Source organism: Heterocephalus glaber, unplaced genomic scaffold (assembly GCF_053883595.1).
Source record: "Heterocephalus glaber isolate CG9 unplaced genomic scaffold, H.glaber_assembly_v1.0 deba00001504, whole genome shotgun sequence".
Lineage (NCBI taxonomy): Eukaryota > Metazoa > Chordata > Mammalia > Rodentia > Bathyergidae > Heterocephalus > Heterocephalus glaber.
The window spans coordinates 9,194,153-9,216,945 of record NW_028258324.1 but is presented as its reverse complement, the minus strand read 5'-3'; the positions used below and the strand labels follow the sequence as shown (position 1 = coordinate 9,216,945).

Genomic DNA, 22,793 nt, shown 5'->3' with positions numbered 1-22,793 from the left:
TGGTACATTTTAGGTATACAATATAATGACATTCATCATTGGAAATTTGCACCTTTCCATAGTCTCTCTTGGTTCTTATTTTTCACCCTTGCCCAGCCCTCCCTACAACCCCTCCAGTCCTCCCTATTTACAAAGATTTTGTTCCTAGTTTTCCATTTTCTCATATTAATCCCATTCCCTTCTATCCCTTCCCCGAGCCCTCCCACTTCCTTCCCCTTTGCCCCTTTTCTTCCTATTTCACATTACCTATTATACATTTAGTCCTTATTTACACTTTCAGTTTCTCACACCAGAGAAACTATTCGGTATTTATACATGTGTGTCCTATTTATTTCACTTAAGAGTATTGCCTCAGTGTGCATCCACTTAGCTATAAATGTCTCTAATTTCTCATTTTTTATGGCTGAGTAGTACTCCATTTTATAAAAAAACCACATTTTCTTTATCCAGTCTCCAGTTGATGGGCATTTGGATGGCTTCCAAGTTTTAGCTATTACAAACTGTGCTGCTATGAACATGGGCGCACATATATCACTGTGGTATGATTCTTTTAATTCTCTGGGGAAGATCCCCAGCAGTGGAATAGCGGGGTCAAATGGGACTTTCAGTCCTAGTTCTTTGAGGTATCTCCATACTGATTTCCACAGTGCTTGCACCAGTCTACACTCCCACCAGCACTAGAGCAGGGATCTTCTTTCCCCACAGCCCTGCCAGCATTTGTTATTGGTTGATTTCATGATAGCAGCCATGCTTTCTGGAGTGAAGTGGAATCTCAGCATTGTTTTCATTTGCATCTCTCGAATGACCAGTGATGTTAAACATTTTTTCATGTATTTATTTGCTATTTCTACTTCTTTGTCTGAGAAATGTCTGTTCATTTCAGATGCCCATTTTTCGATTGGGTCTTTAAATTTGGGAGGTCTGATCTTTTTAAGTTCTTTATAGATTCGAGATAGTACACCTTTGTCTGAGGAAGAGCAGGTGAAGATTCTTTCCCACATTGTGGGTTGTCTCTTCACACTGCTGGTGGTTTCTCTTGCTGTGCAGAAGCCTTTTAATAAGAAGAGATCCCACTTGTTGATTGTTTGTGCTAGTTCACGGGCAACTGAGGTTTTGTTCATAAAATCTTTTCCTACACCAATGCCTTCAAGGGTTCTACCTAACCTCTGTTCCAACTGGTTCAGAGTTTCTATTTTAATATTTAGATCTTTAATCCATTTTGATTTTAGTTTAGTGCATGGTGAGAGATATAGGTCTGGTTTTAACGTTTGGCAAGTTGAAGCCCAATTTTTCCAGCACCATTTATTAAAGAGGCTATCTTTCCTCCAGTGAGGGTGTTTGGCTCCTTTGTCGAAGATGAGATGGCTGAGTGCGTCTGGAGTTGTTTCTGCATCTTCTAATCTGTTCCACTGGTCCTCAAGTCTGTTTCTTTGCCAGTACCATGCTGTTTTTATCACAGTAGCTTTGTAGTAGGGTTGCAGGTTGGGGATTATGATACCCCCTGCCATGTCTCTGTTACCTAGAATTGCTTTTGCTCTTGTGGGTCTCTTCTTGTTCCAAATGAATTTTTGGATTGTTTTCTCTAGGTCTATGAAGTATGCTGCTGGGATCTCAATTGGAATTGCATTAAATCTATATAGCAGTTTTGGAAGTATGGCCATTTTCACTCTATTAATCCTTCCTACCCAGGAGCAGGGGATGTCTGTCCATTTTCTGATATCATCTTCAATCTCTCTTTTCAGAGTGCCATAGTTTTCAGAGAAGAGGTCTTTGATTTCTTTTGTTAGGATGATTCCTAGGTATTTCAGTTTTTTGGATGCTATTGTGAAAGGAATTATTTGCCCTATTTCTCTCTCAGTGAGTCTGTCTTTGGTGTAGAGGAAAGCTATTGATTTTGTGTGTTGACCTTGTAACCAGCTACTTGACTGAATTTGGTTATTAAGTCTAGAAGAATTTTGGTGGAGTTCTTGGGGTCTTCTATATAGAGTATCATGTCATCTGCAAATAATGACAATTTGACTTCTTCGTTTCCTATCACTATTCCTTTTATTTCTTTCTCTTGTCTAATTGCCATGGGTAATGTTTCCAGAACTATATTGAACAATAGTGGTGATAGTGGACATCCTTGTCTTGTTCCTGATTTGAGTGTGAAGGATTTGTTTTTGACCATTTAGTATGATATTGGCTCTTGGTTTTTCATAGATGGCTTCTATCAGTTTGAGGTAGAGACCATCTATTCCAATTTTTTGTAGGGTTTTTATCATAAATGCATGTTGGATTTTGTCAAATGCTTTTGCTGCATCTATGGAGATAATCATATGGTTTTTGTCCTTGGCTCTATTGATATAGTGTATTACATTGATTGATTTGCACATATTGAACCATCCCTGCATCCCTGGGATGAATCCCACTTGATCAGGGTGTATGATCTTCTTGATGATCTTCTGCATTCTGTTTGCCAGTATCTTAAGGATTTTTGCATCTATGTTCATTAGTGAGATTGGCCTATAGTTCTCTTTTTCAGTTGGGTCTTTCTTTGCTTTGGGGATCAAGGTGATGCTTGCTTCCAGGAATGAATTTGGGAGTACTGCTTCCCTTTCAATTTCATTGAAGAGTTTAAACAGTAGTGGCAGCAGTTCCTCTCTAAATGTCTTGTAGAATTCAGCAGTGAAGCCATCAGGGCCCGGGCTTTTCTTAGGTGATAAGTTTTTAATTGCATTTTCAATTTTATTGGTTGATATTGGGTTGTTCAGGATTTTTAGGTCTTCTTTGTTCAACTTTGGTAATTCATATGTATCTAGGAATCTGTCCATTTCTTCTGTGTTGTCCATCTTATTGGCGTATAGGTTCTGGAAGTAGGTATTGATGATCCTCTGGATTTCTGCTGGGTCAGTTGTACTTTCACCCTTTTCATTCCTAATTGCATGGATTTGGGCCTTTTCTTTCCTTTTTCTGACAAGGTTGGCTAAAGGTTTGTCAGTTTTGTTGATTCCTTTGAAGAACCAACTCTTGGCTTCATTGATTTTTTTGTATCGTTCTCTTAGTCTCCATTGCACTGATTTCTCCTCTGATCTTTATAATTTCCGCCACTGTATGAGCTTTGGGGTTGTCCTGCTCTTCTTTTTCTAGAAGCTTGAGGTTCAGCATCAAGTTGTTTAATTGGGCTCATTCTGTTTTCTTAATATGGGTATTCACTGCTATGAATTTCCCTCGTAAGACTGCTTTCATTGTGTCCAACAGATTCCCATATGTTGTACTGTCATTGTCATTTAATTGAAGGAACTCTCTGATTTCTTCTTTAATTTCCTCTGTGACCCATTGGTTATTCAGAAGTCTGTTGTTCAATTTCCACATGTTTATGAAATTTTTTGAGTTTCTTTTGCTATGGATCTCCAATTTCATCACATTGTGGTCTGTTAATATACAGGGGATAACTTCAATTCCTTTGCACTTACTTAAACATGTTCTGTGTGTGAGTATGTGGTCTATTTTGGAGAATGACCCATTTACAGCTGAGAAGAATGTGTATTCTGATTTTGTGGGGTGGAACACTCTGTAAACATCTGTTAAGTTCATTTGTTCAAGAGTACGATTGAGTTCTAGTAATTCATTACTTATTTTTAGTCTAGCTGATCTATTTATTTGAGACAGTGGGGTGTTGAGGTCCCCCACTACAATCGTATTAGTGCATATATGACTTTTCATGTCCGTTAGTATTTGTTTTATATAGTTGGGTGCACTAGTGTTTGGTGCATAGATATTTATGATTGTCATCCCTTCCTCTTGGATTGTTCCCGTTACAGGGATGTAGTGTCCTTCTTCATCTCTCTTAATCAGTGTTGGTTTGGAATCTACTTGATCTGCAAAGAGGATAGCTACTCCTACTTTTGTTCAGGTTCCCGTCACGTGGAGTATGGTTTTCCACCCTTTAACTTTCAGTCTATGAGTTTCCTTTTGAATTAAGTGTGTTTCTTGTATGCAGCATATTGTTGGATTTTGCTTCTTGACCCATTCCACAAGTCTGTTTCTTTTGATTGGTAAATTGAGACCATTAACATTGATGGTTATAACTGAAACGCATTGACTTGTCATTGCCATGACTTTTTCTTCTTGTTGGGTTCTCCCCCTCTATATTTAATTTCTTGTCATGCCAGAAGGGTTCAGTCTGCTTTGCTTCCTGGGGTTGTGATCCTCAATGTCTGTTCCTAGGATACTGTGTAAAAGTTTTTGGAGTGCTGGTTTGGTGTTCATGAAGTTCCTAAGGTGCTCTTTGTCATGAAGGTATCTCATTTCTCCATCCATTTTGAAAGATAGTTTTGCAGGATACATCAATCTGGGTTGGAAGCTCTTTTCTTTTAGGGCTTGGAATATGTCACTCCAGGCTCTTCTTGCCTTGATTGTTTGTGTTGAGAAGTCTGCTGTGATTCTGATGGGCTTTCCTTTGTATGTGATTTGTTTCTTTTCTCTAACTGCTTGTAGAACTTTGTTCTTCTGTTGTGTTTCTGGAATCTTAACAATTATATGCCTATGTGTAGATTTTTTTGATCAAGGCTATTTGGAGTCCTATATGCCTCACTTATCTGGATGTCAAGTTCTTTTCCCCTGCTTGGGAAGTTTTCTGCCATTATTTCTGTGAAGAATTTTTTTATGTCATCTGTACTCCTGTTTCTTCATTGACTCCAGTCAGTCTTATGTTATCCTTCTTTGCATCGTCCAGCAGCTGCTGGATTGATTTCTCGTGTTCCCTTATAATTTTGAAGCAATTTTTCTTTTCCTGGTCACTAATTGCAATCTTATCTTCTACATCTGAAATTCTGTCCTCACATTGGCTCATTCTGCTGTGTACTTTCAATGGAGTTTTTCATATCCTGGAAATCTGTTTTATGGATTCCATTTGTTTCTTATGTTGGGATTCCATCATGTTCCTCAGCGCCTCTCTAGATTTATTAATCATGTCTTGCACTAGGGGCACAATTTCTCCTGTTATCTGAGAAATTATTTCTGATTTCATTTTTTCCAGATCCCCTTTTGTTGCCAGTTCAGTGGGTCCAGGTGGTTGAGTATCAGAGGGTTCCATCTCATTTCCCTTTGGGGTTGCTATGGGTGATCTGGAAGTCTGGTTTTGAGACTTATTTACATGTTTTCTCATTTCGACTGGGGCGGGGGGCTGTTAGCGCCTGCACGGATTACCTCCTCTGAGCTGGGTGAGGTGGGACAGGGGCCAGGAGCAGCGGTAGGGATGGTGACCCAAAAGCCCTTTCCTGTGGGCTGGGAGCAGCTGGAGGGATGGTGGCCGGGAAGCCCCTTCCTCTGGACCAGGAGCAGTGGTTTGGAGGCTCAGAAGCCCCTCCCACTGGGCCAGGAGTGGTGGAAGGGATGGTGGCCCAGAAGCCCCTTCCTCTGGGCCAGGAGCAGCGGGACAGAAGGTGGCCCAAAAGCCCTTTCTTCTGGGCTGGGAGCAGTGGGAGGGATGGTGACTGGGAAGCCCCTTCCTCTGGACCAGGAGCAGTGGGACAATGGCTTAGAAGCCCCTACCTCTGGGCCGGGAACAGCGGGACTCAGTATCTTGGTCTGGTGGTCTGGTGTCCTCTGCATCTTTGTAGTGTGGAACCAGGTGGCTGCCTGTATGCAGCAGGCTGATTTGGTGTCTTCCGCGTGACTCAGGACCTCGGTAGGGTATGCACAGACCTGCCTGTCTGCAGCGGGGTGATTCGGAGTCTTCTGTGGGACTGGGGACCTCGGTAGGGCGTGGGCAGACATGCCTGTCTACAGCAGGCTGATTCAGCGTGTTCTGTTGGACTCAGGACCTCGGTAGGGGGTGCACAGACCTGCCTGTCTCATTGGTTCATTTCTTGATGACAGCCATTCTTTCTGAAATGAGATGGAATCTCAGTGTTGTTTTAATTTGCATTTCTTGAATGACCAGTAATGCTGAACATCTTTTCATACATTTATTTGCTGTCTGTACTTCATCTGAGAAGGGTCTGCATTTCCGATTACCATTTTTGGATTGGGTCTTTAAATTTGAGGTTCTAAGTTTTCTGAGTTCTTTATATATTCTAGATATTAGTCCTTGGAGGAATATAAGGTAAAAATATTTTTCCATTCAGTGTGTTCTCTTCACTCTGTTGGTAGTTTCTTTTGCTGTGCAAAAGCTTTTTTTTAAATTTTTTTGTTTTGTTTTGTTTTGTTTTTTTCTGCTACTGGAGATAGAACTCAGGACCTTGGGCTTGCAAGGCAGGCGCAGTGCCACTGAGCTAAATCCCCAGCCCTATGCGAAAGCTTTTTAATATGAGATCCCAGTTGTTAATCCTTTGTAATATTTCCTGTGATTGGTTTTTTTTTTTTCGTACCAGGGATCGAACTCAGGACCTTGTGCTTGCAAGGAAGGCAGCAGCACCACTGAGCTAAATCCCTGGCCCCTGGGGGTTTCATTCATAAAGTATTCACCTACACTTGTCTTCAAGAGTTTTACCTATTCTATCATCCAGTAGATTAAGTGTGTGTTTTAACATTTAGATCTCTGATCCATTTTGATTCTAGTTTAGTGCATAGTGAGAGATACGCATCTTGGTTTAATCTTCAACATGTGGCAAGCCAATTTTCCCAGAATCATTTATTAAACAGGCTTTCTCCCAGTGAAGGTGTTTTGCCCCTTTGTCAAAGACAAGCTGGCTGAGTGTGCTTGTAGTTGTTTCTGCATATTCTATTCTGTTCCACTGGTCCTTGGGTCTTTTTGACAGTACCATGCTATTTTTATCACTGTAGCATTATAGTATAATTTCAAGTTGGGGATTGTGATGCCCCCTACTTGCATGTGTTGCTCAGAACTGCTTTTGCTATTCTAGGTTTCTTCTGGTTCCAAATGAATTTAGGACTATTTTCTCTAGTTCTGTGAGGTATGCTATTGGTATTTTGATCTAGATTGCACTAAATCTGTATAACACTTTGGAAGTATGGCCATTTTTACTATATTAGTTCTGCCTGTCCAAGAACAAGGGATTCTTTCCATTTTTTGATATATTCTTCAGTTGCCTTTTTCAGCATATTGTAGTTTTCAATGTAAAGGTCTTTTACTTCTCTCATTAGACTGATGCCTAAGTAATTCATTTTTGGGGGATGCTATTGTGAAAGGTGTGGTTTCCTAAATTCCTTCTCAGTGTGTTTGTTCTTTGTATACAGGATTGCTATTGATTTTTGATTGTTGACTTGCTACTGAATTTGGTTATTATTTCTAGGAATCTTTTGGTGGAGTTTTGGGGGTCATCTACTTTCATGTCATCCCCAAATAATGATAATTTAACTTCTTCCTTTCCTATCCATATTCCTTTATTTATTTCTCTTGTCTAATTGTTCTGTCTAATTTTTTCAGAACTATAGTGAATAGGAGTAATGGTAATGGGCATCCTTGTCTTATCCCTGATTTTAGAGTGAAAGCTTTCAGTTTTCAACCATTTAGTATTATGTTGGCTATTAGCTTGTCATGGATGGCTTTTATCAGACTGAGATGAAGACATTTTATTCCAATTTTCTTTAGGGTTTTTATCATGAACAGATGTTGGACTTTGTCAAATGCTTTTTCTCCATCTACTGAGATGGTCACTTCTTTTTTGTCTTTGGTTCTGTTAATATAGTGTATTACATTTATTGATTTGCACATGTTGAACCATCCCTGTATCCCTGGGATGAATCCTACTTGGTCATGGTATATAATGTTTCCTAGTATCTTATCAAGGATTTTAAAATCTATGTCCATTAAGGAAATTGGCTTATAGTACTCTTTTTTGCTTGGATCCTTCTCTGGTTTTAGTATCAGGGTAATGCTTGCTTCCAGGAATGAGTTTGAGAGTACTGCTTCACATTCAATTTCATTAAAGATTTTGAGGAGTACTGGCATTAGATCTTCTCTAAATTTCTTGTAGAATTCAGCAGTGAATCCATCAGGAACTGGGCTTTTCTTTGTTGGTAGTTTTTAAATTACTTCTTCAATTTCTTTGACTGATAGTGGGTTAAAATTTTTGTATCTTGATTCAGCTTTCATAATTCATATGTATCAAGGAATCTGTCCATTTCTTCTGCATTTTCCATCTTATTGGAATACAAGTTCTCAAAGTAGGTATTGATTATCTCCTGGATTTCTTTGGGATGTTATGATTTCACCCTTTTCATTCCTACTTGCATGGACTTGAGTCTTTTATAAGGTTGGCTAAGGGTTTGTCTATTTTGTCTGTCAAAGAATCAACTTTTTGAATCATGATTCTTTGCATTATCTTCTTAGTCTCAACTGCATTAATTTCTGTTCTGATCTTTATAGATCTTTATAATTTCCTCCCTACTATGCACTTTGGGTTTAACTTGCTCTTTTTTTTCTAGAAGCCCAAGGTTCAATACTAGGCTATTTGAGCTCACTCTGTTTAACTGATGTGGAAATTCACCACTACAAATTTTCCTCATGGGACTGCTTTCATTGCATCCCATTCCGGTATGTCATATTGGCATTATCGTTTAATTGTAGAAACTGTCTAATTTCTTCTTTAATTTCATCTGTGACCCACTGGTTGTTGAGGAGGGTGTTATGTAATTTCCATGAGTTTATGGAGTTTTTGTCATTTCTTTTGCCACTGATTTTCAATTTCATCATACTGTGTAATGAATACATGATAATATGCATGGGATAATTTTAATTCCTTTGCATTCATTTAAGTGTATTCTATGAGCTAGTATGTGGTCTATTTTGGAGAAAGCCCCATGTGCAGCTGAGAAGAAAGTGTATTCTGTTGTGCAGTGGAAAACTCTGTAGATACCTAAGTCCATTTGTTCAAAAGGTTTGGTTCCACTGATATTTCTTTGTTGATTTTTGCCTATTGATCTATATGTGACAGTGGGGTATTGCAGTCTCGTATTACAATTGTATTAGTGTTTATCTGATTTTTTATATCCACTAATGTTTGTTTCATATAGTTGAGTGTGCTGGTGTCTGGTGCATATATATTTATGATTATTGCTTCCTCTTGGATTGTTTCCTTAACAACTACGTAGTGATCTTTTCTGTCTCTTCTGATCAGTCTTCGCTTGAAATCCACGTTGTCTGCAGAAAGAATAGCTACCCCTGCTTTTTTTCAGATTCCTGCTGCATGGAGTATTGTTTTCCAACATTTAACTTTCAGTCTATGAATTTCTTTTTTATTTAAATATGTTCCATGTATGTAGCATATTGTTGGATCTTTAATCTTTTTTTTTTTCTTGAGACAGGATCTCACTATGCAGTTGTGGCTGGCCTTGAACTCATTATGTAGCCAAGGCTGGCCTTGAACTCACAATGATCCTCCTGCCTCAGCCTCCCAAGTACTGGGGTTATAGATGTGCACACCCATGCCCAGCCCTAGATTTTGTTTCTTGATCTATCTGCCAATCTGTTTCTTTTTATTGATGAGTTGAGTCCATTTACACTGATGGCTATAACTGATATATCTTGACTTATCCTTGTCATATTATTTTCCTGTTATTGGTTCCTCTTCTTTCCCCTCTGTTTAATTGCATGCCTTGCTTAGCCTAGTGGATTCAATCTACTGGGATTCATGGAACTGTTGTCTTTGCTATAATTTTCTGGAATATCCTTCAGAACTTTTTGGAGTGCTGGCTTGGAGGTATGAATTTCTTTAGGTGTTCTTTTTTTTTTTGTACCGGGGATTGAACTCAGGACTTTGCACTTGCGAGGCAGGCGGCGGAACCACTGAGCTAAATCCTTGGCCCTTCTTTAGGTGTTCTTTACCATAGATGTACCTTATTTCTCCATCAATTTTGGAAGATAATTTTGCAGGCTCCATCAATCTGGGTTGGAGGTTGTTTTCTTTTAGGGCTTGAAATACTGCACTCCAAGCTCTCCTCAACTTAAGGGTTTGTATTGAAAAGTCTGCTGCGATTCTGATGAGTTTTCCTCTATAGGTGATTTGTTTCTCTTCTTGAACAGCTTTTAATATTCTGTTCTTCTGTTGAATTTCTGGAATCTTGACTATTATATTCTTTGGTGTAGTTTTTTTGTGATTGTGGCTAACTGGAGTTCTACATGCCTTACTTATCTGTATGTAAAATTATTTTTCCATGCTGCCAGTCTGTTTTATGGAACCCAGTTCTTTCCTATGTTGAGCATTCATGGTTTCCACCACTTTCCTAAGATCCTCTATTTTTTTTTAAATTTGCATCTGCTCTAGATTCACTAACCATGTCCTTCATTATGTTCACAGTCTCTTAGTTACCTGATTTTTTTTCCCAAGGACTCATTCATCTGCTTTGTAGCTTCTGCTGCTACAATTTCAAAAAGTTTGGCTGAGTGGCTTTTGATTTCTTCTACCCCGATGCCCTCTGGATTTACCTTGGGCAAGCTGGAGATCTGAGAGTGCACCTTGCTTCCATGTTTTCTCATTTTCTATTTTTTTTTTTTGTTTCTGTATTGATGCTTGTAAATTGCTTATAGTTTGCAGCTTTATTAAGAGTATTGAGACCTCTTTAGGAAATGACTAAGCTTCAGAAATGTCTTCTAGGTGTAGCTGTTTTTTGAGTCTGTCCCAAGCTCTTGCCTCTTCAATTTATCAGGGATGGCAGGTTGCTGCCTTCTCACCTACTACACAGTCCTTTGGTACTGGATTACGGTATTGTTTATGACCCCTAGACAGTCTTGGTATTGGCATACAGGAAGAACAACTGATCACAACTATAGTATCTTGGCTAAAGTAGTACAATCAGTAATAACAATAGCATCAAGTCTAGAAAATGACAGTGATAATTGTTAATTTGTCGCCTTTTACCATAGGTACAAAATTTATGGTTATATAACAATTCTAAAACAAATTAGAAAATTATATACAGTAAATATCCCCTCAATAGAGCTAGTTTACCCTCAGGGAAGAAAATTTAAAAGGGATAAGAGGAAAAAATAGAGAAATAACAGAAGAGGAAGAGATTAGAAGCAAGACTGAAGGACAAAGGAAGATTACCCAAGCTTTGGGAAACTGGTGAATAAGATGGGGGAAAGAAAAAAGGAAAAAACCAGAAAGAAGAACAAAATAAAACTAAACTAAAAACAATGTTCACACTCATGAAAAACAAAAAGAAACAAACAAGAAAGAAAAATAAAACAAAATTAAAGAAAAAATATTTCTCTGTGATTTCAAGCCCGTGGTTATCTTCTGGAGTCTTCAGTTTTGTGGTAGTGTCCAATTCTGCTGTCACTGGTAGACAAAGAAGGCAGACAGCCCAGATCAATGCTGGATGATTCTAGCAAGCCTGCAATAGGAATAGGGTGGGGTGCCAAATGTGGTGCTTTCACTCCACTGTTTAGGGTGATCCTGGCCTCTGGTTGTGGGGCTGGAGCCTAAGTTGTTCAGTGTACAACACTATGGGAGTCTCTTGCCAGCCTGATCTCAGCTCTATGACCCTGGATGTCTCCCGAGGTTGTTTGTCCTGGGATCCCTGAGATGAAGCCAACCCACAGCTGCTAGAGTCCTGAGTTCAGTTAGCCCCTCCCTAAAATGTCATCTGGCCAAGCCTCTCCAGAGGACAGGGCAATTGCTTGGACTGGAGTCACTCACCAGCTGTTGTAGCTCATTGCATCCACTCCTCTGTTCCACTGGTGGAATGGCCCCTGCAGGCCTCTGGAGTCACCTACCCTCACTCTGTCTCTGTAGATTCAAGCATCCTCTCTCTTGCTTCGAGCCAGGAGCCAGGCAGAAAGTCCAGTTTGCCACCTCTTTCTGCACTGAGGTCTGTCTCTTCACTTTCTCTGTGGGATCTAATTTTCCCTTCAGATCCTTCCTGGGACCTGGGGATCCACCTCCCTCCTTTTCCTCTGAGAGTTGTTGTATTCCATTGTCTGGATTCTGAATCTCAGATAGGTTGATTTGTTGCTATTTACTGGTCCGACATCTTCTGATATTTTTCTTTTAGTGACAGCAATTTCTCCAAACTTCTTCCTGTTCAGCATATAACAGACACTCCCTCCTCTCCTCAGCCCCAAAGCAGTGACAGAATATGCAGATGTTAGCCCCTAGAGGCCAGAGCCTGGTTTCCTTTCCATTAGAAAGAGGAGGATGAGCTGAAGATGGCTTGAAGTGATAAAGCAAGTATAGAGATCTGTATTGTCTCTCTGTGCTCCCCCTACCCGCTGTTCCTTATTGTAAAAGATCCTTGCCCACCTGTACACTGGGAGATGGTGATTTGAGGCAAATGGACCCCTCTATCTTCTCGGAGAGACCTAGCCTTGAATAAATCCTTTTTCCTTTTTACCAAAATATATGACTCCTCTGATTTATCAGCAGGGAGCAAATGAACCTGAGCATAAAAACCAAAGTGGCCAGTAACACTCTTACCAATAAACTCACAAGCAAAAAGAGACAAACTTAATTAAATCAGGCCCATACACACATATATGAAATTGGTAGCACATATTAGTAACTGAAATTGTGAGACCTGAGTAACTCCATTTTAAAATTTGGCCCCACCTTAGAGTAAGGTGGCCTGGACATAAATTCTAGTTCCAAGAAAAACCACAAGATGTACTTTGGCCACCTGCCTGTGATAATGTTCAGCAGTCCCCTAGCAACTAGCCTAGCAACAGCTAATCAGTAGCTGCCTCAATGTCCCAGATGCTCTTCTTGATGGCCTGCAACAGCTAATCAGTAGTTACCCCAATACCCCAGTATCCCAGATGTTCTTTTCGATGACTTGAGCAGCCGTTTGCAGTTCAGCGCGCAAGGCCCAACCAATTAGGTTTAAACTTTCAAAACTTGCTAAACGCTAGCCAACTGTGTGATTTGAGTGTGATTTGAAACCCCGCGCCTTTTTGAAACCCAGCGCCTTGCTGTAACCTCTATAAAAACCGCCGGTGTTTTAGAGTCGAGGCTCTCAATCCTGACCCGCTGCGTCGGTGTCGGATGAGAGTCCCTGCTCGAGCTTGAATAAACGACCCTCGTGTGTTTGCATTGGAATCGGCTCCTTGGTGGTCTTTGGGGACCTCGTGATCTGGGCACAACAAAATCAAAAGATCAAACAAAAATATTACAAGCACTTAAGGTCCTCCTACTTGGAGTAGAAAAAAATTTAAACCTCTAGCTTGGTACATAAGACAATAAAGAATATAGAGGAAAGAAGACAGAAAGCCAAGAGGCAAAGGGGGCATGTTTGGAGAAAATGAAATTCACAGCCTTTACCCACAGCTTATCTGAGAAAGAAGTTGAAGACAATGTTGTAAATAGCACGAACAAAAGCAACATAGATGTGCTTTCTTCTGGACAGTGAGAGAAGGGCAACTCTGCCAGGAGGGCATCACCATCATCTGAAAATACTGAGAATACAGGTTTATACAGCTAAATGAGTTATAATTGAGAATCAATCTGGAATAGTCTGCTTAAATAAACTCAAGGGCTTGGCTTGCCCAAATAACCCTGTTAATGTCATGCTGCCTTCTGTTAAATGACACTTAGCATAAAGGGTCTGTTGGAAAATTGGGCCTTATAAAATTTTGTTTTAAAGAAGTATTTGTTGTGATAATAGCTACAATCACAGTATTTGGTTGTCAAAATAAATCTCACCTTCCATGAGAAGAAACATACTGAGAAAACGAATCTATGCTCAAGGTTCTAAATCTATACAGCAGCTGTGAAAGTGCTGTCAGTTTCTGCTGTGGGCACACATAGCAGGACACCATCAGAGTCTAGAAACATCATTTTCACAATCACTGGTAGAGGAAAGAGAATGCATCTGTAGGAGCTTTCTGATAGGGCTGGGGTAGTGGGGACCCATCAAGGAGAGATGTGATTAGAGAAGATGTGAAAGAATAGGGATACATTGGCTAATCAAGAATTCAGACTGGCCTTGAAATTCTGATACTCAGTAACCTCATCAGCAAGCTCATATGCAGAGTGCTCTACTAGATAGGCAGGAAAAAGATGCAGGCAGGAGAGGTACTCTGAGTACCATGCTCATAAGCGTCCTAGAAAGTAAGTATTATGTTTCCCATTCTAAAAGTAAGAAAATTGAGGCTGAGAGACATTACGTATTTTGCACAAAGTCATATTTCTACAAACTAATTAAGACAGGATGGAAATGCAGATCCATTTGGTTACTATGCCAAAGTCTATCAATGATACAAATGGCCACTGAGAAGAACAAAAGGAGACTCTATGTAGGGAGAAAATGGGGCCAAGAATCAAGCTGAATAAAGGATGAGCTCATGCATAGAAAGAAATCAGAAAGGAAAGCTGGAGTCAGCCTGCAGATAGTCTTCAGGCCTACTCAGAAGCATCTGGCCTGGAACCACCTAGGAACCACAGAACTCCAGAAATGAGAGAAAGACCTAGGAAAGGAGAAAGTGAGTATCAATTACCTAACTAAGGTAATAAGGTTATCAGAAGGAAGGAAAAGATCAAGGGGCATGTGGACAAACTCCAAAAGAAACAAAGTTAAAAACCAAGACTGATGTGATTTGTGTCTCTCAATATATAAACATTATTTTCTAAGTTGAGAGTTTCAAGTAACATCCTACATAATTTAATGCTTGACAATTATTGTACTAATGCCAATAATTTAGTATTTCAGAAATGATCCTATAAGTTCTTTCCAAACGAAATGGGACAGCTTTTAATAGCTAAAGGGAAGCATGCTCCTTCATGTCTGCCTTTTTTCCTGGCCAAGACAGGCACTCTGAGGGGTGTGCTGATGAGAATAAGTCACCTTCACAAAAGTATCAGCCATAGTCTCATTTCTCTGAAAAGTGAAGGCCAAGATTCTGTGTTGGGCTTGGGAGGGAAAGGAATGAGAAGTATTGTTCCTTCCTGTGGCTCACAGTAGGAACAGTCACTCAGGTATGGGAGTTCCAGTTGTAGGCTCTCAAGCATATGCACCCAAATTCCTTCCTCCCTCCAGGCACATTTTTCCCCCAAGAACCTCTGGCAACACTAGATTAAAAGATGGGATCATGGGCACTTGGCCACCTTTCAGAATCTCCTTAAATCCTGGAGAGAGATGTCTTTACTGTTGCTCCAGAGTCTTTGAGGGGCTGCAAATTAGTTCCTGATTTAATGAGAGCTAACATAATTTTTATTAAAAAATTTCATATACACAAATTTGAGTTACTTTATCTTTACAGTGTAAGATTAAAGCTTCCTTAAAATTTAAATGGAAGATTTTAATCATCTGGCAATGCAAATATCTATATAAATTGTTTTGTTCAGAACAAACATGGGTATATATTAAAATTAACTGGATACAATTCTATATTTTCCCTTCAGATTTTTAAAATTTTCAATAGAGAGGACAGAGACCTTCCCAGAGTCAGAAGAGAAACTGGAGCAAATGATTCATCTCTGCTCTTTTCACCCTCAGCAGTCAGCAGCTGGGGGAGAAAGCTGATTCCTATTGCCTTTCAGTAAGAAGCTGCATTTTTTTCCTCAACCAGCAGTTCAAGAAGCCCTGTTGAACTCCTTTTCTTTAGACTCTCTTTCAACAAAAGCTGTGTTCCTTTAAGGAAATACTGAGTCTCTGTATGTGGTGCCTCCGTAATCCAGCTCCCGTGATCCAGCTACTTGAGGAGAAATGTTAAGAGTTTTAAATGAATTCAATGAAATTATGAGCTATTTGTTCAGCCCTGGATTACTCCACTCACAGCTGTGTGGTCCAAATGGAGCTAGGACCATCATTTTTGTTCTGACACACAATCATAAATAAAGACAGAGCCTTCTGCAATATCAGAATGCATTCTCTTGTAAAGTCACTCAATCACTGGAGCAAATGAAACTAGTGCTCCAAGGTCAGGGGCAGGGAAATGAATAAAACACACCATAAACATTTTAAAGTTCATTTTAGTAAGGCATTAATTCCCAAATACATATGAAATTCACTTCCAGGGTAATAAGCCCAGTTGTTTTCCTTTATCAGGACTAGAATCTTACAAACCTAGCTGTTGAAAAACACCTGTCAAAGATGTCAAAACGACTTTCAACATTTAGACAGTCACCTAGGCATTATTCCCATGGGATACATTGTTGGCTGAGAGACTCATATTTGACAGATGCAGAAAATGAGATATCCATGTGGAAACTACAACTCCCATTTCCCCATCATCTAACCCAGAAAGAAATTTCCCCACCATTTGGCACTGGGATATAGTGAGATGTCCCCTAAGGAAAAGAACAGATTCATGCTTCTTCACAATCACTACTAAACAGGCAAGGTTCACAGATACTCTTCCAATTTTTTTATTACATCAGTAACTCACAAACAGTGTTTACATTGATTCTAGGAATTAAGAACTCGCCTTCTACGAACTAGAGAGGACTTCATGCTCTATCAGCCCACCTTACCATTGCACCCTTCTAGGGAAACTGTCAGGACCATAGTTCCTATTGAAGCAAGCAGTTCTGTGTCACAGCTATTTGTACCAGGAGAGAACATCAGTACCTCTAAGACTGCCTGGTATGAGAGTTCTAACCAGTGGGGATGATAGTTACTAAGAACAATTGTGCTCCTTTTCTTTTTTCATGTTATTTTCGGAGTTGGTTCTTACACAGGCCATCCATTAGATTATGAGAAGAAGAAAGGAGGAGGGCAGAAACAGAAGGACCTAAGAAGAGAATCCAAAATGATGCTGAGCCATGTTAACAGTCAAGAAATGAATACAAATCGACTAACTACAGTTAGTGCAGACACACACTGGAGCTGCAAGAGATCAAGAATAATTTTCCTATGCCTGAGATAGGTCTTGTCTCCATGAGGTCTGGCCAGACCACTCTTTCACTCTTAGAGGTCAGTGGCCTTTTATCTAACTCTATTGACTTCTCCCTTCCTACACACACACACACACACACACACACACACACACACACACACACCCTAAACTCATCTCTTTGGGAGTTTTATTCTTAATCACTGGTATTTGAATATGTGGGGAGACACCCTGATTGACACAGTTACTTGCTTAGAGTAATTCTGGCATTTAGTGATCTGGGTTGCTAAACATCCTACAGTGGACAGGAAACATCAACACAACAACTAATCATTTCATAGCAATGACAGCAGAAAATCCCTTGAGAAAACTGGGCCCTCTACAACATCCAAGGTAGACAAAACTAGGTAAGAAAGGCAAAGGAACAAATGCAGTACAGTGGAGCAAAGAGTATAACAAATGTAACCAGAACAACAAAATATGCCCCCCAAAAAGAATTTGAACACAGACCTTCTACCCTTTACAAAATGAATCACAGACCTAAATGTAAAACACAAAACAATGACACTCACAGAAGAAAACCCAGATGATCATGGGTATGGCAATAACTTTTAAATTTCACCAAAGGCCTATCCATGAAAGAAATAACTAGTAACCTGGACTTCATTAAAATTAAAAATTCTGCTCTCTGAAATACATTGTCAAGTGAATGAGAAGGCAACCCAGAGACTGCAATAAAATATCTGCAAAAAACACATACGATAAAAGACTGTTATCCAAAATATACAACAAAAACCACTTAAAATTCAAAAATAAAAAAATCACCAACCTAACTTTAAAAAGTGGGCCACAAACCTCATCAATAAAAGATATATAAATTGTAAATATACATCTGATATGGTGTTCCATATCATATATTAACAGGGAAATGCAAATTAAACAGCAACAAGATACCACTACATACTACTGGAATGCCCAAATTCCAGAACACTGACAACAAATGCTAGTGAAGATGTGGAGCACTGAAGCTCTTACTCATTGCTGATGGGAATGCAAAATGGTACAGAAGACTGAGAAGACAATTTGGCAGTTTCTTACAAAACAAATTTACTCTTACCATATGATCCAGCAATCATGCTCCTTGGTATTCATCCAAGGAGGTGAAAATTCATGTCCACACAAAAAGCTGCATACAGATGTTTGCAACAGCTTTATCCATAGCTGTCAAAACTTGGAAGCAACCAAGATGTCCTTGAGTAGGTGGATGGATAAACTGAGATAGCTGGATAATAGAATATAACTCAGTACTAAAAATAAAAGAGCTATCAAGTGAAAAGACATGGAGGAAATTTAAAATGGACATTATTAAGTGAGAGAAGCCAATCAAAAAGACTACATACTATGATTCCAACTGCATGACATTCTGGAGAAAAAAACCCTACGAAAATAATAAAAGATCAGTGATTTTATTGGGTTTGATGGGGAGCAAGAGGGAAAGAAAATATGAACAGACAAAACACAGGATTTTTAGGGCAGCATTATGATGCTATAATAGTAGACACATGTCATTATACATTGGTCTAAATCCAAAGAATGTACAACACTGAGAGTGAGCTATAATATAAACTATGATCTTTGGGCAATTATGCTGTGCCAATACAGACTACTCAATTGTAATAAATGTGCCATTCTGGTGGGGTATGTTGAAAATAGGGAAGGCTATGCATGTGTAGGAGCAGGGAAATCTCTATCTTCCTCTTGATTTTGTTTGAGCCTAAAATTGCACATGCAGGTATACATGCACACAGAGTACTTTTTTAAAAGGACAGAAAAAGGGAGCCAGGCATGGTAATGTGTGCCTGCAGCTACATGGGAGAATGAGGCAGGAGGACCCAGTAGTTCGAGTCCAGCACAGCAAGACCCTGCCCCCCTCCATACAGATATACATACACACATGTACACGCACACACACACACACACAGACACACACACAAGACAGAAAAAGAAGGCAGTTAAAACAAGCAACAATGTACCCCATCAGAAGTGAATCAGTTGAGTTAAAGCTGTCAAGGATTAATTCTAGTCCCCATTCCCTTAACCTCCAGGATTGATATCAATAGCAAATCAACTCCTTATTCTCATTATTTCTACTCTGCAAAACACTTTTGGGCTCAGTTAGCTTTACATTATTATTACTATTATTTTGGTGTTTTGAGACAGGATCTCACTGTGTATCTCAGGCCAGGCTCAAATTCATGATCCTTGTGCCTCAACTTTCCAAGTGCTGGGATTACAGGTATATGCCACCATGCTCATCTTAAATTATATCTTTTAAAAAATGTATCTTTATTTCCTTATCTTTTTGTTTGTTCTAATAAGGACAATTCCTGAGTAACTAATATTAGAAATAGATAATATCAACGGAAAATTCTTCCAGGTTGCTAAAGGACTTAATTACTGAATTTGTGCTATAATAGCCCTGTTAGAAAATTTGCTATGGAGACTCATTCTTCAGGGGATAACTCCTCAGAGGTTAAGCTTGTGAATTAATACTCTCTTATGAAACACTTTTTTGAGCCAAGTTAATTCTTGGAAGAGGAGAGGTGAAAATTCTCTAGTTATTTCTTCCAGACTCTTTGTAAAGCTCCAGGCAATATCAAAAGAGACATCCTGTACAAACAAGCCTCGCCACTGAGGGTCAGGCCATGGAAAGACCAAATGGAAAGAGACAGCTCAGCAGCCTTGGATTAAAGGCCAAATATTTTAGAGAGAGTGCATTTGATTATGTCAAATGGACTCATGGCACTTTCTGTAGCAGAAAGACATTGCAGAAAGGTAAAAAGGTCACCAAGATGTACTCACAGGGTGAAAGTCTCCCCAGGATGGAGATGTCTCTTAAAAGAATTTTGTTTTAAATGAGTTAAGGTCTTGTTATAACAAAAGTACAGTATCACCACCAATGTGGATTTCTGGGAAAGAAGGATCTTTACAGACTAAAGTAGGGCCATCTAACAAAACTTTCTCTGACAACGGGCATGCTTCACATCTTCGTGATCCAAATGGAAGCTAGTTAGACATACATGACTGTAGAGTATTTGAAATGTGGCTGATGCAACTGAAGAACTGAATTTTAATTTCAATGATTTTAAATAAAAATAGCCACATGTGTCTAGTGGCTACTATACCGGATAATGCAGGAAAAGGCTTAGACCATGGTTTGGAAAAATGACCCAAGAGGCTATCACAAGAAAATCTTGCATATAATATTCTGATCAGCTGGGAAAACACTTTCTCAGTACCTTCCCCATAATAAACATAGACACAATTTGTAAGCTATCACTACATCAGAAACCATTAGATAATGTAGTACTTCTCCAATTTTAGCACCTATCAGAATTACCTACGGATCTTGATAAAATACAGATTATTACTGAGATTCTGATGCAGTAGGTCTGTAAATTTCTTTCTTTTTTTTTTTTTTGTACCGGGGCTCAAACTCGGGACCTTTAGCTTTCAAGGCAGGCAGCGGAACCACTGAGCTAAATCCCCGACCCTATAAATTTCTAACAAACATCCAGTAATTCTGATGCTACTTGTCCAGGGAGCACACTTTTTCTGTCAGACTAGAAAATAACTTCAGCATCAAACACCAGCCTACTCCTACCAAAGCAAAGCTTCTCTCACTTCTCACCTTTCCACATGGAAGGATCTCTTTCTCCAAGGTACACAGAATCCTCAAGCATGTTTACAAGTTTTGCTTAACACCTAGGATTATTAGTATGTGGCGGAATGCAAATAAACAAGGCCTTCTATAATGGCTTCTCCACATTTTAGAATCCAGCTAGAGTGTAGCTGATGCAAATTTGTAAGCAAGTCTAATAATCACTGGGACTGGAAACATACAGGGAGGGAGGAACTCAAACCTGCCAGGACAGTTTATATCTAATCCCTTCACTGAGCCTCTCAGAGTGGAGCTGAGGCTCTCTACTAAAATAATGTAGATTACTTCAGGTCTAGGCTATAGTTATAACCCTCTTCACTATTCCAATATGCAGTACTAGAAGAATAGCAAAAGAACACATGCCATATTAAAAGCATTTTAGTTTTCTACTCCGAGGGCATATATTGGAGATAATCTATTTCTACATTCTCAAAGAAAAGAACAAACCATAAGGGTTCTATAACAAAAGCAGATTTCTCTAATCATTCTCTGGCCCTTATTATAGTATTTGCAAAAATGTGTCGAGATCAGCAGTTATTTGTGAGGATATCTTTCTTTTAGAGATTACTTCTTTATGCCCTTTGGTCTAACTACTCATGACTTACTTTAAAATTAAGAGATCATCCTGTCAAACGCAATTTGCCTGACTGCTCTTCTGAACAGTCTTCCTCACTGAACAGCCTTATCCACTCTTCTTAACTTTGCAAAGGCAAGCCTTCATCCACAATATAGTGTTCCAATGAACTAGAACAAGAACCTTCAAAATGAACTCAGAATCCAGTACTATTTATTATTTCCTTCACTATTAACCCTTTGCCCTTTTTCAAACTGCTACTGTTCCCAACTACTGCCATCACAAGGATTAGGAGTAATTTTCAGGTCCTGAAAATTTGAGGAGACCATTATAGTTTAGCATTTATGGAGCCTCCAAGTGGTCACACAGTACTATGTACATTACTTCCATAGGTTATTGATTTATTAAGAAAGATCTATTTTACAGGTAGGAAAACTGAAGCAGGAAGAAAGTTAAATGATTAAAATAAAGCCCCAGAGGAACTTAGAGCAAGTTAAAATCACTGTACTCCTTTAACCGTGGTCCTCAGCCAGGGGCAACTTTGTCTCTAAGGAAATATTCAGCAGTGTCTGGAGATATTTTTGATAGCCATAATTGTTGGGGGAGGTATGAGCATTTAGTGAGTAGAGGCTAGGAATAGTGCTAAACATCCTACAATGCACAGGACAGCCTACACAAGAACTGCCTGATTCAAAATACTTCCAATGTTGAGAAACCCTGGTCCACTGGCATCTAGCATTGCTTTCTTTGGCCCTTATCAATAAAGAATGGTTCCCTCTATACTGTAATTTGGTCCTTATATAATATTTACACAGAAACATGCAAGTTGAGTCTATTTCTGGCATGCTGTATTCTTTAATTATTTTTGAAATGGAAGATATATGGGAGCCACAGAGGAAACCGAGAGAGGCCAGCAAATCCCACCTTCTTTCTTATAACAAGAAAACCTAGCAAAGACCAATTTCTCCCATTAGCAACCTCCAGGCCCTGAGCTATGGTCTGCATTGGGCTGCTCACCTGGACTATGCTTGCAGATCCCTTTCCCTGTTTTGCTTATCTCTAAGCATGTGCATCATTCCAGAGCAGTAATGATGTGTATTTATGGGAATCTACAGAGATCTGTAGCCCTTAATTGTCTATTTTGTTCAGTAAATTGTGCTCATTACTGAGCCACATGAGGTACCTAAGTACATCAGCCTTTGTGGGTGCCCTCTGAGCCAGGGTAATGGGACATTAGCTAGCAAGGGCTTCACAGTATTGAACCTGGCTGCTTAAACCATACCTATATCCAGCTTTTCAGCTGATTACTTTTTTTCTTCACCTCTTGTCCCTTTTTCTTAACTTTCCTTACCTCTGCTTACATTAATATTAATCCTACTTTTCTCTTCAAGGAGTTTAGTTTAAGCTCTAGAAGTTGAAATGTTCAGAAAAGAACTGATGTCCTTTCCACCTCTCCTTTCTAGCCCACCTGGATTCTAAGAAAGGTGCACCAAAAAGTAAATTTCTCCTGCTGGTCTTGAAAATCTTAGGCACAAACACAAATTCAAAGCCAGCTTTGAGATGTTCCCAACACCCACAGGCACTACACACAGATAAGGAGTGAATAAGCATGTGACTTCCAGTGGCACTGGATGAAATAAAATGGAATGGACAGAACTACATGCTTTACTATTGCTATTATCCACCAAACCAGGCAACTTCAACCCCCATCAAGGTATTTCCTTCATTTAAAAAAGTGACTAGTAAAGGAAAAATTAAGGAGAGTCATCCATAGAGGATGA

The 22,793-nt window shown here is 39.4% G+C and overlaps 1 protein-coding gene across 7 annotated transcripts in view; it reads right to left on the bottom strand.

Moving 5' to 3' along the window:
- Tmem108 (transmembrane protein 108) overlaps window positions 1-22,793 on the bottom strand; it is a 365,897-nt gene that overhangs the window by 335,780 nt on the left and 7,324 nt on the right. The gene's annotated exons all lie outside the window — the stretch shown is intronic.